An 18,982-nucleotide genomic window follows, 5' to 3' on the forward strand; every position below is an offset into this window, starting at 1 on the left:
TGCCGGCTACCCCGTCCCCTCTAGTTTATCCTCTGTCATAGTTTTCGTAGTGCTTAGGCGAAGCCCTGCAGAGATTGTTCTTCACCAACACCGTCACCGCGTCATCGTGCTGCCAGAACTCATCTACTACTTCGCTCCTCTTGCTGGATCGAGAAGGTGAGGACGTCATTGATCTGAACATGTGTTGAACGCGGAGGTGTCGTACGTTCGGTACTTGATCGGGACGGAACGTTAAGTTGTATGACTACATCAACCGCGTTGATAAATGCTTTCGCTTACGATCTATGAGGGTACGTAGACAACACTCTCGCCTCTCGTTGTTATGCATCACCATGATCCTGCATGCGTGTAGGAATTTTTTTTAAATTACTACGTTCCCCAACAGTGGTATCAGAGCCAGGTTTTATGCGTAGATGTTACTAGGAAAAATGCCCGTGCGTTGCAACGGGTAAAAAATAAATACATGTGTGTGCTTCAAAGTTTGAAGAAAAACCACTATGCATACATGGCATGATTGCAACTCAGATCTGAATGAAATTTTCCATGTATATGAAATAGCAAAGTTTAACACACTGCCCAGTGATGTACCAGTATAAGTTTTGTCTTTCATAAGTCAGGAACAGGTCTTGTATCTCTTGTTATGTGATTCATCCCTATGTCAGAAGATAGTTAGAAATCAAAGCAGTGTGTGGAAAGAAACATGTAAGAGAGCGCTATAGTGACTATTGTTGGCAACAGGGAGGTAGTTATAGACACAGTAAAATATGTTGGTATGGCCTATGATTTTTGCTTGGAGAAAATAACTATAGAAAAGAGCACAAATACGTAAATAATTTGGTATGATGGCCCAACTAATATATATGTTGCTCTAATAAATTGATTAGACATTGGCTAAAAGCCAAATAATCCCTTTTTCACTACAGACAATAGCTAGAGCAAGGGATTAATGTATCAGGTAAAGTAAACTGCCAAAGCCCTCTTTACTATTGGATATTCTTAAGAAAACATAGTCCTGCATGTATATATTGAGTAAAATGAATGAAGAAAAGGAAACATATTCACTCAAGGTAAAAGTAATTGCACTCTGACAACTAAGAGAATAAGTTAGAGCAGGGGAGATTGCTCTTTCTAAGCTATAATAGCATGCAAAAAATGGGCCCTTTATGAAGATGAAGGTAGACCATCAAGTTGCAGTAAGTGATGTGCTGGACAGTGATATACATTATGGTTATTTTGTAATGTGTCCCCTCATATTTAAATATGCGATGTGATGCAACAGTAGACAGTAAACAAACAAAAAATGGCCGTCATACATGATTGTTAGAAAGAGGCCTCACATTTGATCGATATCATGATTGTTGCGCCATGATACACCATTTTCAATCTTGGAAAACTGACCGGCCTTATTTATGTCAGACCTGCACAAAGGTTATAGAATATAGACGTCTTAGATTCTATTGAATTCACTACTGGTTTAATTCTCAAAATTTGGTCTCAACAAATAGAAAAGGTAAGTAAGTATTAGCAGAACGAAATGTAATTGATGTCACTTAAAAACCAAAATAGTCCACCCAAATGCAGTTATAAAAATACCACGGAATCGGTATGATCTCTGTGCTTGTTTGCTTGCCACCGATCTATTCTTCTAATTCTTGTATATTGTACAACAGAGAATAACTAAACATATGCAAAAATGTTTACAAGTCACTGGAAACTAAATCAAGCTGGATGGTTAGTCAAGTCGTTCTCAAATACCGAAGCATGTGTAGGAGTAACCCGCAGATATTTGAAGGAAATATGCCCTAGAGGCAATAATAAAGTTATTATTTATTTCCTTATATCATGATAAATGTTTATTATTTATGCTAGAATTGTATTAACTGGAAACATAATACATGTGTGAATACATAGACAAACAGAGTGTCACTAGTATGCCTCTACTTGACTAGCTCGTTAATCGAAGATGGTTATGTTTGCTAACCATAAATAAAAGAGTTGTTATTTGATTAACGGGATCACATCATTAGGAGAATGATGTGATTGACATGACCCATTCCATTAGCTTAGCACCCGATCGTTTAGTATGTTGCTATTGCTTTCTTCATGACTTATACATGTTCCTATGTCTATGAGATTATGCAACTCCCGTTTGCCGGAGGAACACTTTGTGTGCTGCCAAACGTCACAACATAACTGGGTGATTATAAAGGAGCTCTACAGGTGTCTCCAAAGGTACATGTTGGGTTGGCGTATTTCGAGATTAGGATTTGTCACTCCGATTGTCGGAGAGGTATCTCTGGGCCCTCTCGGTAATGCACATCACATAAGCCTTGCAAGCATTGCAACTAATGAGTTAGTTGCGAGATGATGTATTACGAAACGAGTAAAGAGACTTGTCGGTAATGAGATTGAACTAGGTATTGAGATACCGACGATCGAATCTCGGGCAAGTAACATACCGTTGACAAAGGGAACAACATATGTTGTTATGCGGTCTGACCGATAAAGATCTTCGTAGAATATGTAGGAGCCAATATGAGCATCCAGGTTCCGCTATTGGTGATTGACCGGAGACGTGTCTCGGTCATGTCTACATTGTTCTCGAACCCATAGGGTCCGCACGCTTAAGGTTTCGATGATAGTTATATTATGAGTTTATGAGTTTTGATGTACCAAAGTTAGTTCGGAGTCCCGGATGTGATCACGGACATGATGAGGAGTCTCGAAATGGTCGAGACATAAAGATTGATATATTGGACGGCTATATTCGGACACCGGAAGTGTTCCGGGTGATTTCGGAGAAAACCGGAGAGCCGGAGGGTTACCAGAACCCTACCGGGAGAAGTAATGGGCCTTATGGGCCTTAGTGGAGAGAGAGAGGGGCAGCCAGGGTGGGCCGCGCGCCTCCTCCCCCTTGGTCCGAATTGGACTAGGAGAGGGGGGCGGCGCCCCCCTTTCCCTCTCCCTCCCCACTTCCTTCCCCCTCCTAGTAGGAGTCCTACTCCTACTAGGAGGAGGACTCCTCCTGGCGCGCCTATAGGGGCCGGCCGGCCTCCTCCCCTTGCTCCTTTATATACGGGGGCAAGGGGGCACCCCTAGACACACAAGTTGATCCGTGTGATCATATTCTTAGCCGTGTGCGGTGCCCCCTTCCACCATAGTCCTCGATAATATTGTAGCGGTGCTTAGGCGAAGCCCTGTGACGATAGTACATCAAGATCGTCACCACGCCGTCGTGCTGACGGAACTCTTCCCCGACACTTTGCTGGATCGGAGTCCGGGGATCGTCATCGAGCTGAACGTGTGCTAGAACTCGGAGGTGCCGTAGTTTCGGTGCTTGATCGGTCGGGCCGTGGAGACGTACGACTACATCAACCAAACGCTTCCGTTGTCGATCTACAAGTGTACATAGATCACACTCTCTCCTCTCATTGCTATGCATCACCATGATCTTGCGTGTGCGTAGGAAAATTTTGAAATTACTACGTTCCCCAACAGTGGTATCAGAGCCTAGGTTTTATGTGTTGATGTTATATGCACGAGTAGAACACAAGTGAGTTGTGGGCAATATAAGTCATACTGCTTACCAGCATGTCATACTTTGGTTCGGCGGTATTGTTGGACGAAGCGGCCCGGACCGACATTATGCGTATGCTTACGCGAGACCGGTTCTCCCGACGTGCTTTGCACAAAGGTGGCTAGCGGGTGACAGTTTCTCCAACTTTAGTTGAACCGAGTGTGGCTACGCCCGGTCCTTGCGAAGGTTAAAACAGCACCAACTTGACAAACTATCATTGTGGTTTTGATGCGTAGGTAAGATTGGTTCTTGCTTAAGCCCGTAGCAGCCACGTAAAACTTGCAACAACAAAGTAGAGGACGTCTAACTTGTTTTTGCAGGGCATGTTGTGATGTGATATGGTCAAGACATGATGCTAAATTTTATTGTATGAGATGATCATGTTTTGTAACCGAGTTATCGGCAACTGGCAGGAGCCATATGGTTGTCGCTTTATTGTATGCAATGCAATCGCGCTGTAATGCTTTACTTTATCACTAAGCGGTAGCGATAGTCGTGGAAGCATAAGATTGGCGAGACGACAACGATGCTACGATGGAGATCAAGGTGTCGCACCGGTGACGATGGTGATCATGACGGTGCTTCGAAGATGGAGATCACAAGCACAAGATGATGGTGGCCATATCATATCACTTATATTGATTGCATGTGATGTTTATCTTTTATGCATCTTATGTTGCTTTGATTGACGGTAGCATTATAAGATGATCTCTCACTAATTATCAAGAAGTGTTCTCCCTGAGTATGCACCATTGTGAAAGTTCTTCGTGCTGAGACACCACGTGATGATCGGGTGTGATAGGCTCTATGTTCAAATACAACGGGTGCAAAACAGTTGCACACGCAGAATACTCAGGTTATACTTGACGAGCCAAGCATATACAGATATGGCCTCGGAACACGGAGACCTAAAGGTCGAGCGTGAATCATATAGCAGATATGATCAACATAGCAATGTTCACCAATGAAACTACTCCATCTCACGTGATGATCGGACATGGTTTAGTTGATTTGGATCACGTAATCACTTAGAGGATTAGAGGGATGTCTATCTAAGTGGGAGTTCTTAAGTGATATGATTAATTGAACTTAAATTTATCATGAACTTAGTCCTAGTAGTATTTTGCAAATTATGTTGTAGATCAATAGTTCACGTTGTTGCTTCCCTGTGTTTATTTTGATATGTTCCTAGAGAAAATTGTGTTGAAAGATGTTAGTAGCAATGATGCGGATTGGATCCGTGATCTGAGGTTTATCCTCATTGCTGCACAGAAGAATTATGTCCTTAATGCACCGCTAGGTGACGGACCTATTGCAGGAGCAGATGCAGACGTTATGAACGTTTGGCTAGCTCAATATGATGACTACTTGATAGTTTAGTGCACCATGCTTAATGGCTTAGAATCGGGACTTCAAAGACGTTTTGAACGTCATTGAACATATGAGATGTTCCAGGAGTTGAAGTTAATATTTCAAGCAAATACCCGAGTTGAGAGATATGAAGTCTCCAACAAGTTCTATTGCTAAAAGATGGAGGAGAATCACTCAACTAGTGAGCATGTGCTCAGATTTTCTGAGTACTACAATCGCTTGAATCAAGTGGGAGTTAATCTTCCAGATAAGATAGTGATTGACAGAATTCTCTAGTCACCATCACCAAGTTAGTAGAACTTCATGATGAACTATGATATGCAAGGGAAACGGAAATGATTCCCAAGCTCTTCGTAATGCGGAAATTGACGAAGGTAGAAATCGAGAAAAACATCAAGTGTTGATGGTAGACAAGACCACTAGTTTCAAGAAAAGGGCAGAGGGAAGAAGGGGAACTTCAAGAAGAACAGCAAGCAAGTTGCTGCTCAAGTGAAGAAGCCCAAGTCTGGTCCTAAGCCTGAGACTAAGTGTTTCTACTGCAAAGGGACTGGTCATTGGAAGCGGAACTACCCCAAGTGATTGGCAGATAAGAAGGATGGCAAAGTGAACATAAGTATATTTGATATACATGTTATTGATGTGTACTTTACTAGTGTTTATAGCAACCCCTCAGTATTTGATACTAGTTCAGTTGCTAAGATTAGTAACTCGAAACGGGAGTTGCAGAATAAACAGAGACTAGTTAAGGGTGAAGTGATGATGTGTGTTGGAAGTGGTTCCAAGATTGATATGATCATCATCGCACACTCCCTATACTTTCGGGATTAGTGTTGAACCTGAATAAGTGTTATTTGGTGTTTGCGTTGAGCATAAATATGATTTGATCATGTTTATTGTAATACGGTTATTAATTTAAGTAAGAGAATAAATTGTTGTTCTGTTTACATGAATAAAACCTTATATGGTTACACGCCCAATGAAAATAGTTTGTTGGATCTCGATCGTAGTGATACACATAATCATAATATTGAAACCAAAAGATGCAAAGTTAATAATGATAGTGCAACTTATTTGTGGCACTGCCGTTTAGGTCATATTGGTGTAAAGCGCATGAAGAAACTCCATGCTAATGGGTTTTGGAATCACTTGATTATGAATCAGTTGATGCTTGCGAACCATGCCTCATGGGCAAGATGACTAAAACGCCGTTCTCTGGAACTATGGAGCGAGCAACTGACTTATTGGAAATAATACATACTGATGTATGAGATCCGATAAGTGTTAAGGCTCATGGCAGGTATCATTATTTTTTGACCTTCACAAATGATTTGAGCAGATATGGGTATATCTACTTAATGAAACACAAGTCCGAAATATTTGAAAATTTTCAGAGTGAAGTGGAGAATCATCGTAACAAGAAAATAAAAGTTTCTACGATATGATCATAGAGGTAAAATATTTGAGTTACGAGTCTGGCCTTCAGTTAAAACAATGTGAAATAGTTTCACTACTCACGCCACCTGGAACACCACAGCATAATGGTGTGTCCGAACATCATAACCGTACTTTATTAGATATGGTGCGATCTATGATGTCTCTTACCGATCTACCACTATCATTTTGGGGTTATGCATTAAAGACAGCTGCATTCACGTTTAAAAGAGCACCATCTAAGTCCATTGAGACGACACAATCTAAACTGTGGTTTGGCAAGAAACCAAAGTTGTCGTTTCTTAAAGTTTGGGATTGTGATGCTTATATGAAAAAGTTTCATCCTGATAAGCTCAAACCCAAATCGGAGAAATATGTCTTCATAGGATACCCAAAGGAGACTATTGGGTACACCTTCTATCACAGATCCGAAGGCAAGACATTCGTTGCTAAGAATGGATCCTTTCTAGAGAAGGAGTTTCTCTTGAAAGAAGTGAGTGGGAGGAAAGTAGAACTTGATACGGTAATTGTACCTTCTCCCTTATTGAAAAGTAGTTCATCACAAGAAATTTGTTCCTGTGACTACTACACCAATTAGTGAGGAAGACTAATGATGATGATCATGTAACTTCAGATCAAGTTAATACCGAATCTCGTAGGTAAACCAGAGTGAGATCCGCACCAAAGTGGTATGATAATCCTGTTCTGGAAGTCATGTTACTAGACCATGACGAACTCGCGAACTATGAGGAAGCGATGATGAGCCCAGATTCCGCGAAATGGCTTGAGGCCATGAAATCTGAGATGAGATCCATGTATGAGAACAAAGTATGGACTTTGATTGACTTGCCCAATGATCGGCGAGCCATTGAGATTAAATGGATCTTCAAGAGGAAGACGGACGCTGATAGTAGTGTTACTATCTACAAAGCTAGAATTGTCGCAAAAAGGTTTTCGGAAAGTTCAAGGTGTTGACTATGATGAGAGTTTCTCACTCGTATCTATGCTTAAGTCTGTCTGAATCATGTTAGCAATTTCCTCATTTTATGAAATCCAGCAAATGGATGTCAAAAACTGCATTCCTGAATGGATTTCTGGAAGAAGAGTTGTATATGATGCAGCCGGAAGGTTTTGTCGATCCAAAAGGAGCTAACAAAGTGTGCATGCTCCAGCGATCCATTTATGGACTGGTGCAAGCCTCTCGGAGTTGGAATAAACGCTTTGATAGTATGATCAAAGCATATAGTTTTATACAGACTTGCGGTGAAGCCTGTATTTACAAGAAAGTGAGTGGGAGCACTACAACATTTCTGATAAGTATATGTGAATGACATATTGTTGATCGGAAATAATGTAGAATTATTCTGCAAAGCATAAAGGAGTGTTTTTAAAGAAGTTTTTTCAAAGAAAGACCTCGATGAAGCTGCTTACATATTAAGCATCAAAATCTATAGAGATAGATCAAGACGCTTGATAAGTTTTTTCAGTGAGTACATACCTTGACAATATTTTGAAGTAGTTCTAAAATGGAACAATCAAAGAAAGAGTTCTTGGCTGTGTTACAAGGTATGAAATTGAGTAAGACTCAAAACCCGACCACGGTAGAAGATAGAAAGAGAATAAAAGTCATTCCCTATGCCTCAGCCATAGATTCTATAAAGTATGCCATGATGTGTACCAGATCTATTATATACCCTACACTGTGTTAAGCAAGGGAGTACAATAGTGATCTAAGAGTAGATCACTGGACATCTGTCAAAATTATCCTTAGTGGAATAAGGAAATATTTCTCGATTATGGAGGTGACAAAAAGTTTGTCGTAAAAAGTTACGTCGATGCAAGTTTTGACATAGATCTGGATGACTCTAAGTCTCGATCTAGATACATATTGAAAGTGGGAGCAATTAGCTATAGTAGCTCCGTACAGAGCATTGTAGACATAGAATTCGCAAAATACTTACGGATCTGTATGTGACAGACCCGTTGACTAAAATTATCTCACAAGCAAAACATGATCACACCTTAGTACTCTTTGGGTGTTAATCACATAAATGATGTGAACTATATTATTGACTCTAGTAAACCCTTTGGGTATAGGTCACATGACGATGTGAACTATGGGTGTTAATCACATGGTGATGTGAACTCTTAGTGTTGAATCACATGGCGATGTGAACTAGATTATTGACTCTAGTGCAAGTGGGAGACTGGAGGAAATATGCCCTAGAGGCAATAATAAAGTTATTATTTATTTCCTTATATCATGATAAATGTTTATTATTCATGCTAGAATTGTATTAACCGGAAACATAATACATGTGTGAATACATAGACAAACAGAGTGTCACTAGTATGCCTCTACTTGACTAGCTCATTAATCGAAGATGGTTATGTTTCCTAACCATAAACAAAAAGAGTTGTTATTTGATTAACGGGATCACATCATTAGGAGAATGATGTGATTGACATGACCCATTCCATTAGCTTAGCACCCGATCGTTTAGTATGTTGCTATTGCTTTCTTCATGACTTATACATGTTCCTATGACTATGAGATTATGCAACTCCCGTTTGTCGGAGGAACACTTTGTGTGCTGCCAAACGTCACAACGTAACTGGGTGATTATAAAGGAGCTCTACAGGTGTCTCCAAAGGTACATGTTGGGTTGGCGTATTTCGAGATTAGGATTTGTCACTCCGATTGTCGGAGAGGTATCTCTGGGCCCTCTCGGTAATGCACATCACATAAGCCTTGCAAGCATTGCAACTAATGAGTTAGTTGCGAGATGATGTATTACGAAACAAGTAAAGAGACTTGCCGGTAGCGAGATTGAACTAGGTATTGAGATACCGACGATCGAATCTCGGGCAAGTAACATACCAATGACAAAGGGAACAACGTATGTTGTTATGCGGTCTGACCGATAAAGATCTTCGTAGAATATGTAGGAGCCAATATGAGCATCCAGGTTCCGCTATTGGTTATTGACCGGAGACGTGTCTCGGTCATGTCTACATTGTTCTCGAACCCGTAGGGTCCGCACGCTTAAGGTTTCGATGACAGTTATATTATGAGTTTATGAGTTTTGATGTACCGAAGTTAGTTCGGAGTCCCGGATGTGATCACGGACATGACGAGGAGTCTCGAAATGGTCGAGACATAAAGATTGATATATTGGACGGCTATATTCGGACACCGGAAGTGTTCCGGGTGATTTCGGAGAAAACCGAAGAGCCGGAGGGTTACCGGAACCCTACCGGGAGAAGTAATGGGCCTTATGGGCCTTAGTGGAGAGAGAGAGGGGCAGCCAGGGGGGGCCGCGCGCCTCCTCCCCCCTGGTCCGAATTGGACTAGGAGAGGGGGGCGGCGCCCCCCTTTCCCTCTCCCTCCCCACTTCCTTCCCCCTCCTAGTAGGAGTCCTACTCCTACTAGGAGGAGGACTCCTCCTGGCGCGCCTATAGGGGCCGGCCGGCCTCCTCCCCTTGCTCCTTTATATACGGGGGCAAGGGGGCACCCCTAGACACACAAGTTGATCCATGTGATCATATTCTTAGCCGTGTGCGGTGCCCCCTTCCACCATAGTCCTCGATAATATTGTAGCGGTGCTTAGGCGAAGCCCTGCGACGGTAGTACATCAAGATTGTCACCACGCCGTCGTGCTGACGGAACTCTTCCCCGACACTTTGCTGGATCGGAGTCCGGGGATCGTCATCGAGCTGAACGTGTGCTAGAACTCGGAAGTGCCGTAGTTTTGGTGCTTGATCGGTCGGGCCGTAGAGACGTACGACTACATCAACCAAACGCTTCTGTTGTCGATCTACAAGGGTACGTAGATCACACTCTCTCCTCTCGTTGCTATGCATCACCATGATCTTGCGTGTGCGTAGGAAAATTTTGAAATTACTACGTTCCCCAACAATATTGGTCTATTTTCACTACCAACTCACATACAGAATTTAATGAGAATGCAAATTATGGCAAAAGAGGATCACATGAATAACTGTTATCTAACAACATCTATATCAGCTCTCCACGATTGCCCGCAATGTACATCAAGGCTTTTTCTGTTGCAGGCTTGGAAGTACTAACAAAAGAGAATCACAACATACTATTTGGTGCATTGGACTGTTATCGCATAGTTAAGATGCAACATAAGCATTAAGATGGAATTTCATAAGAAATAACACATAAATACAATAAATATGAGAACTACCTGTGGTGACATGGTCACCATGTACAACATTAATCTGTTTCAGGAAAAAGGGTAAAATAATTGAATTGACCAAAGATAAAAATGCATGTATACCCAAAACATTTCTTAAGAAAAGTCATAAACTTGAGAAAATATATCACATGCCAACTATAACGACAAATAGTGAATTGTATTTCACATGTTTTTGCAGGTAATCCATGACAAATAAAAGAAAGCATAATCAATGAAGGGAGAAGACAACTTCATAAATTTATGATTAGGGCCATCCTTAGAAACTTAACAGTTAACACCATAGCACCCATAGAAAATGGAATAAACGTGCCCTTATAGATCTGAACAATCACATAAGCAATTTTCAACAGGAAGCCATTCAGAATTGACATCATAGGGAAGACCATTGATATTATATATGATTGCTGCAGTTTTATTTTGATTCAAAAAAATTCTTTTTTATTTGGGATCCAGAATCTGGACAAGCTCACTGATGGACCATACACGCATATAATTGTGTTAAGAATTGAATTCTCTGACCACAAGATACACAAACATGAAGGAATTTTAGAGAGGATAAGAATATAAGACTACTACTTGTTGGAGCAGAAGGTGATGATTTAGTCGGGTGACTGGTCGTGGGTGAATATGCTCCTAGGTTGCCGTAGATATAGCTGTAGACAACGGGGTCGCCGCCTTGAACCACTTGGAGTAGAACGTTGGCTCACTCCCAGGTTCACGTACTGCCACAGCAGCAGTACTACCAGTTGAAATGTGAAGCAAACCATTCCTAGTTAGAAATTTTAAGCTAGAATAAATCCCCAATTATATGTTCGTGTGCACTACTACAGAAGACAATTATATGATCCAAGTAACAAAGTTAAATAGGAATAGCCTCGTACCAGTGTTGTCCTAGGGTTCTAGCACCACAGCACTACACCATGACGCTGTCTGCTATTCGTTCAGCACAACCAACAATTTTCTTCTACAAGCCATCTCCCACTTTCGGCACCTATTTTTGGCAAAATAATGAAACAAAGACCATTACAGTTGATTAGAGATGGTGTTTTACTATTCTGAGACAATGCACCATATTCCTTATCCATATGCTGAATTACACAATATCATCTTATAAAAATTATAGCTTGATGATGCATTATACCAGCAAAACATGGACAAAAAGTAAGCTTAATCTTGACCAAACATATAATGAAAATGAAAACTCAAATAAAATAAAACTTTCCTGTTACCATGAGAACTAAAATACTTTGTATTATCCAGTAACCGAAACAATTTTCTATTCTTTATTATTCAGTTATCAGAACAATTATCTAGCTACTCTGCAGTGTATTGAAAAGGTTTTGATTTTATCAGCCTGCAATATGCATCAAAGACCCGTTGTGCAGATATCTCAGTTTTGACATAAAAATTCCACTTGCTCTTAATCGAACATCATTTTTAGAACGGATTAACATGAAAATAAAGTAAAAGGAAAATTACCAAGTTATTTATCACATTGGGATGCTTGCAGTCCTGATTTTGTGCCACGTCGGTGTGTACAGAGCATTGAACTGCATACATGTCATCTTCAAACTTTACAATTTGGATATGTTGTTCTTCAATCGCTATATCTCAAATCAACTCTGAATCATCAAAATGATGGAAACTAACTTCTAAAGTATGTTTCTGTGGACATAAAGGGAAATTAATGGCCTAATTCATATCTTTCTAATACAGTATGAATTATGAAGACGATTTCAAAGAAAATAAATTGTTGATTCCAGGCACATGCATCATACCTTTGCATATGGTGTTGGAATATTGCTCTGAAGGAGATCTAGTTTGTAGTAAACAATTGTATGTAGCCTACAGATCGCCAATTCTTTGGGTGCAGCTTTTCTTCGCTGGTGGCATGGAGAACATTGAAGATGAGGATGAGGGCACTGGATCATTCCGAGGATGAGGTCGTTGGGAAGCAGGCTGATTCTGTCCTCATCTTGGCCGCTGTTGATCCTGTAGGACGTGACTCATCCTCCACCTCTGACATGCATCCCTGATCTGGAAGGAGCTGGGCATAGAGCAGGGCGGCCGCGACCAGAGCTTCCGCGTCCGTGTCGTCATAACCCTCGGCCGGATCCGAGGCACGCTGATTCTGACGTTGCACCGCCACCCACGCGTCCTCCTCCTCCTCCTACCGGCCCTTGACCGTGGCAGCGAGTAGCGCGTTGAGCAGCCCATCACGATCGGCAACGCGCGCTCGAGCCGGCCGACATGAGCCCGGAGTGCGGCGGCCTGGGCCTCGGCATTGGCGAACCGCGCGTGAAGGACTCAGATGGCGTGGGGAGGAGGGCGAGGCGGAGAGTAGGCATGCCGGGGTTTGGGGAGGACGTCGCGGCGGAGTATGCGGGCCGGCAGCGGATCCAGATGGGGGTGACAGGAGGGGTCGCTTGACTCCGGGTGTTTTTTTCTTTTTTTGTCAAATACGAAACGTTTTTCACTTATTTTCTGGACCGCGGGTAAATTCCTTAATAACATAGGGATTGTTTCGCAAAATCGCCACGACAGTGAACCCGGAGGCTCAATCCGTGCTTTATTATTAGGGAGAGATATGCACGAGTAGAACACAAGTGAGTTGTGGGCGATACAAGTCATACTGCTTACCAGCATGTCATACTTTGGTTCGGCGGTATTGTTGGATGAAGCGGCCCGGACCGACATTACGCGTACGCTTACGCGATACTGGTTCTACCGACGTGCTTTGCACACAGGTAGCTGGTGGGTGTCAGTTTCTCCAACTTTAGTTGAACCGAGTGTGGCTACGCCCAGTCCTTGTGAAGGTTAAAACAGCACTAACTTGACAAACTATCATTGTGGTTTTGATGCGTAGGTAAGAACGGTTCTTGCTCAGCCCGTAGCAGCCACGTAAAACTTGCAACAACAAAGTAGAGGACGTCTAACTTGTTTTTGCAGGGCATGTTGTGATGTGATATGGTCAAGACGTGATGAAATATAAATTGTTGTATGAGATGATCATGTTTTCTTGAAGTTATCGGATACTGGCAGGAGCCTTATGGTTGTCTCTTTATTGCATAAGATGCAAGCGCCATACAATTGCTTTACTTTATCGCTATGCGATAGCAACAGTTGCAAGAGCAATAGTTGGCAAGACGACCATATGATGATACATTGATAGAGATCAATATGATGAAGATCATGGTGTCATGCCGGTGACGATGGAGATCATGACGGTACTTTGGAGATAGAGATCAAAGCCGCAAGATGATCATGGCCATATCATGTCACATATTTTGATTGCATGTGATGTTTATCCTTTATGCATATTATTTTGCTTTGTTTGACGGTAGCATTATGAGATAATCTCTCACTAAATTTCAAGGTAAAATGTTCTCCCTGAGTATGCACCGTCGCCAAAGTTCGTCGTGCCGAGACACCATGTGATGATTAGGTGTGATAAGCTCTACATTCATCTACAACGTGTACAAGCCAGTTTTGCACACGCAGAATACTTGGGTTAAACTTGACGAGCCTAACATATGCAGATATGGCCTCGGAACACTGGAGACCGAAAGGTCGAGCGTGAATCATATAGTAGATATGATCAACATAATGATGTTCACCATTTGAAAACTACTCCAACTCACGTGATGATCGGACATGGTTTAGTTGACTTGGATCACGTGATCATTTAGAAGACTAGAGGGATGTCTATCTAAGTGGGAGTTCTTATGTAATATGTTTAATTGAACTTTAATTTATCATGAACTTAGTCCTGATAGTATTTTGCAAATAATGTTGTAGATCAATAGCTTGCGTTGTTGCTCCCCTGTTTTATTTTTGATATGTTCCTAGAGAAAACTAAGTTGAAAGATGTTAGTAGCAATAATGCGGATTGGATCCGTGATCTGAGGATTATCCTCATTGCTGCACAGAAGAATTATGTCCTTGATGCACCGCTAGGTGACAGACCTATTGCAGGAGCAGATGCAGACGTTATGAACGTTTGGCTAGCTCAATATGATGACTACTTGATAGTTTAGTGCACCATGCTTAATGGCTTAGAATTGGGACTTCAAAGATGTTTTGAATGTCATGGACCATATGAGATGTTCCAGGAGTTGAAGTTAATATTTCAAGCAAATACCTGAGTTGAGAGATATGAAGTCTCCAACAAGTTCTATAGCTAAAAGATGGATGAGAATACCTCAAGCAGTGAGCATGTGCTCAGATTGTCTGGGTACTACAATTGCTTGAATCAAGTGGGAGTTAATCTTCCAGATAAAATAGTGATTGATAGAATTCACTAGTCACCATCACCAAGTTAGTAGAACTTCATGATAAACTATAGTATGCAAGGGATGACGAAAACGATTCCCGAGCTTTTCATGATGATGAAATCGATGAAGGTAGAAATCAAGAAAGAGCATCAAGTTTTGATGGTTGATAAGACCACTAGTTTCAAGGAAAAGGGCAAAGGGAAGAAGGGGAACTTCAAGAAGAACGGCAAGCAAGTTGCTACTCAAGTGAAGAAGCCCAAGTCTGGACCTAAGCCTGAGACTAAGTGCTTCTACTGCAAAGGAAATGATCACTGGAAGCGGAAATGCCCTGAATATTTGGTGGATAAGAAGGATGGCAAAGTGAACAAGGGTATATTTGATATACAGGTTATTGATGTGTACTTTACTAGTGTTTATAGCAACCCCTCGGTATGTGATACTAGTTCAGTTGCTAAGAGTAGTAACTTGAAACGGGAGTTGCAGAATGAACAGAGACTAGTTAAGGGTGAAGTGACGGTGTGTGTTGGAAGTGGTTCCAAGATTGATATGATCATCATCGCACACTCCCTATACTTTCGAGATTAGTGTTAAACCTAAATAAATGTTATTTGGCATTTGCGTTGAGCATGAATATGATTTGATCATGCTTATTGCAATAATTCATTTAAAGTCAAAGAATAATTGTTGTTCTGTTTACATGTCTCTGCAGTTGCAAGTGAACTTGTGAGCCGGTTTATCTCCTTCCTGATGAACAAGTACCACTCCACCAGCCATGCACAACCATAGGGGAAGGTGGTTGAGAGGTTGTAGCAACTCCTGATGAGAAGGTAAAAACTAATACTAGTGTAGCAGGTCCACTATTGTGACCTCCGCCTCTGAGAGCTTTCTCTAAGCGCCTTCGCCTCCTCCTCTAAGCGTCGGCGGCCGCCCCGGTCCCGGCGGACACCACCCGCGCCGGCCACCACTCCGGTGCCGGCGGCCACCTCCCACCCACCGGCCTCCATCCCGTTGTCGGCGGCCACCGCCTTCCCGTCATGGCTTCGCGGGTCTCCCTCTCAGCCTCCTCCTCCTCATCGTCGGGACCGTCATCTGCGCGCCCACGGCCACCCCTCCGCTCCACCATCGTCATCCTCGGGGTTCTCGGCACGGCGATGGGCCCAATCGTCCAAGGCAGGGCGGGCCAGAACCCGCCTCCTGCTCCTCCGCGTGCTCCAGTAGGGGCATGGTAGACCAGAATCAGCCGGCGCCCCCGTAGCCCGGCCTCACCCCCACCCCCACCCGCTACGCGGCGGCGACTCTCGCCGACCCTCCCCACTTGTCGGCCACCACGGACTCGCATCCCAGCCGCCCTCCATGGATGTTGCTACAACTGCAGAGACGACCGCCACATCTCGCGGGACTGCACCAATGAGACCTTGTGCGTTTGCTGCAATGGTTGGGGGCATATTGCCAGAGACTGCAAGGTAAGGCAGAGCTCATCCCTGGTGGATGGACGGGGTCGTGGACCGCTGGCGCCCCCTCCCCCTGTCGTCCCCCTGCCCCCTCGCTGCTGCCGTCCACCTATGGATGCCCCTCCCCCGCCAGGACCACCGTCGCCGGGCGCCATCAGGGTTGTCCGGCCGTGGAGCAATGTGGTGCGCTCTGGACCGGTGGAGAGCGTCGCAGGGCCTGGCTTCTCGGTTCCCTTCGAGCCGGAGGCAGCGCGTGAGCCTGCGCCCGCGCTCGTGCCGGGGGCAAGCCCCGCGGTGGTGGAACCGGTGGAATGCTGCTACATGGAAGACGATGCGGATCTTTGGCGGATGGAAGAACAGTTGTCCCTAGCGGTCGAGGTCACCATCACCGACACCAGGCCGGACATTCATCTGGTTGTGGTTGCGGCAGCGCTGCACGAAGAGTTTCACATTGGCCCACATGACATGTCGATCCGGCCATTCTTTCTGGAGGATTTCCTCGTTCTGTGCAGGGCCCGGAGTATTCGCGACAGGATGGTTCGCCAAGGTGGCTTGTCCCCGTCCTCCCCGGCTGGATTTTCCCTGTCCTTACGGCCATAGTCGCGTCAGGCGCAGGCTACCGGAGTCTCGCTCCCGTTCCTGGTGCCCTTGGCGCTGGTGGGCGTACGGGCGCATGCGTGGACACGACGGACGGCGAACTCAGTGCTCCGGGGGCTCGGCTTGGTCGTTGGTGTGGTGGACATCACTGCACGCCGGAATGACATGTCTAGCTTCAAGGTGTGGCTGCGCACTGACCGGCCGGAGCGTCTCCCAACTCAACTGCAGCTATACATTGAGGAGCCAAACACAAGGCGGCACGGCCATCAGCCACAAGCGGCGCGCTTGTCAGCATTGTGGTATAACATCAGGATAGTGAAGCTAGCGGAGCCTGTAGTGGATGAGGATGATGACCCAGAGCTCTCGCCGTCGGCCACCCCGCCAGGACCGTTGGGGCCCCCCTCCAGGCCGGCTGGCAACGGACCGAGCGGGGAACATCGCGTCCATCGACGCGCCAGGGAAGCTGGGTGGAGCCCAGGTGGGGACTCTGCCTCACCGCTGGTGGCCGGAGCCTCATCGTCGGCCTCGGCAACAAACGTGGCAGTTGGGCTGATTCAAAATAAAGGGGTCTTGCATCATCAAAGTGGCTGTGATGATCGGGTTCGGCAGTAGGAGGGCCCCACAGGCCCTGGGACAGTCGGGCTGGCCTTGACCACGGTCGCCATGAGACCAACGAGCCCACTCCCGAGCCAACACGTGGAAAGACGAGACGAGCAGTGAATCACGGGGGATGCGGACAGCCTGGTGGATCATTCTGGAGCTACCCAACCGGCGTCCTCTGCTGCGTCGTGCCATGAGACGGGTCAGCAAGGCCAGGGTGGATGCGTCCAATCACCACCATATGTCACACTTGCTCGGTGGCGGGACCAGGCAGATCAAGCAGAGGAGCCAACCCCGACAGGATGCAGGGTTCTGGTTGGCTCGCTAGAGTTGCAGATGGGGACAAGGCCAGGACAGACAGAGCAGCAGGATGGGACGCGAGATTCCCTGGGTCGATCATTGGCCGGGAACTCCCATGGGTCTGCACACGCGGACGAATCCAATGCACCACAAACCGAGGAGGATGGGACGGATCTCATGTAGCAAATGGCGGAAGGCCACATCGCCCCACCTAACGGGCCGGACGCGGATTGCATGCAGATGCTGGACGAGAGCGTCTTGGAGCAATTCAGCCAACTTGAGGAATGGGGTTCATACATGCATGCGCCCTCTAATGTACGAACACAAATGGTAGGGCCTGGGCAGGACACATTCTGGGTCTCGCTCTCACAAGGTGATGGCTCTGAGTCACCGCTACGTACACGATCCGTGGTGCAGAGCGCGGCTGATGGTGGGAGTGTGGGGTCCCCAGAAGCGCCTTTGACGAGGACTCCTGAAGCAAAACTGGCGGATTTCTGCATGCAGGTGGCCAGGGCGATCAGTCCGTTAATCCCCAAACCACCGGAGACCACGCACAAACGACCACCCACAAAACGGAAATAGCTCGTGACAACCACGCCCAGACGCAGTGTGCGCATCGCCAAGAGGGAGGAATGTGGCTTGGTGGCATCCAAGCAGCAGCAGGCAATCACGCGCAAATTGTGCCTTGCACATGAGGGAGAAACAATTGGCGACATGGCGCTATAAGCATACATCGACCTTTTCTCCAACCCACTATCGGACACGCACATCGCAGCAATCCTGGCTCTCTTTGGGTGGGAGCCGTCGGTCATGCCCTTGCAGGAGGCGCCGGGCTCGGGGATGGTGTCCCCCTAGTCTCAAGGGGCGCGTGGACGAGTGTAGGCCCTTCCCATGGCTGCACAACCTTTGAAAGTCTTGGTGTGGAACGTACGCGGGTTGAACTCACCGGCACGGAGGAATGACATACGTCAGGTCGTACAAACGGTGAACCCGGCGGTAGTATGTCTACAAGAGACTAAAGTTGAGATTGTAACGGTGGATATTGTTCGGCATTGACTTGGTAATAGATTCGAGAACTTTTACTACATGCCGGCGGACGACACCCGAGGGGGCATTGCCATCGCGTGGGATGCAATGCTTGTCTCACTGTCCAAC

The sequence above is a fragment of the Triticum aestivum genome, chromosome 7A, assembly GCF_018294505.1.
Source record: "Triticum aestivum cultivar Chinese Spring chromosome 7A, IWGSC CS RefSeq v2.1, whole genome shotgun sequence".
NCBI classification, from domain to species: Eukaryota; Viridiplantae; Streptophyta; class Magnoliopsida; order Poales; family Poaceae; genus Triticum; species Triticum aestivum.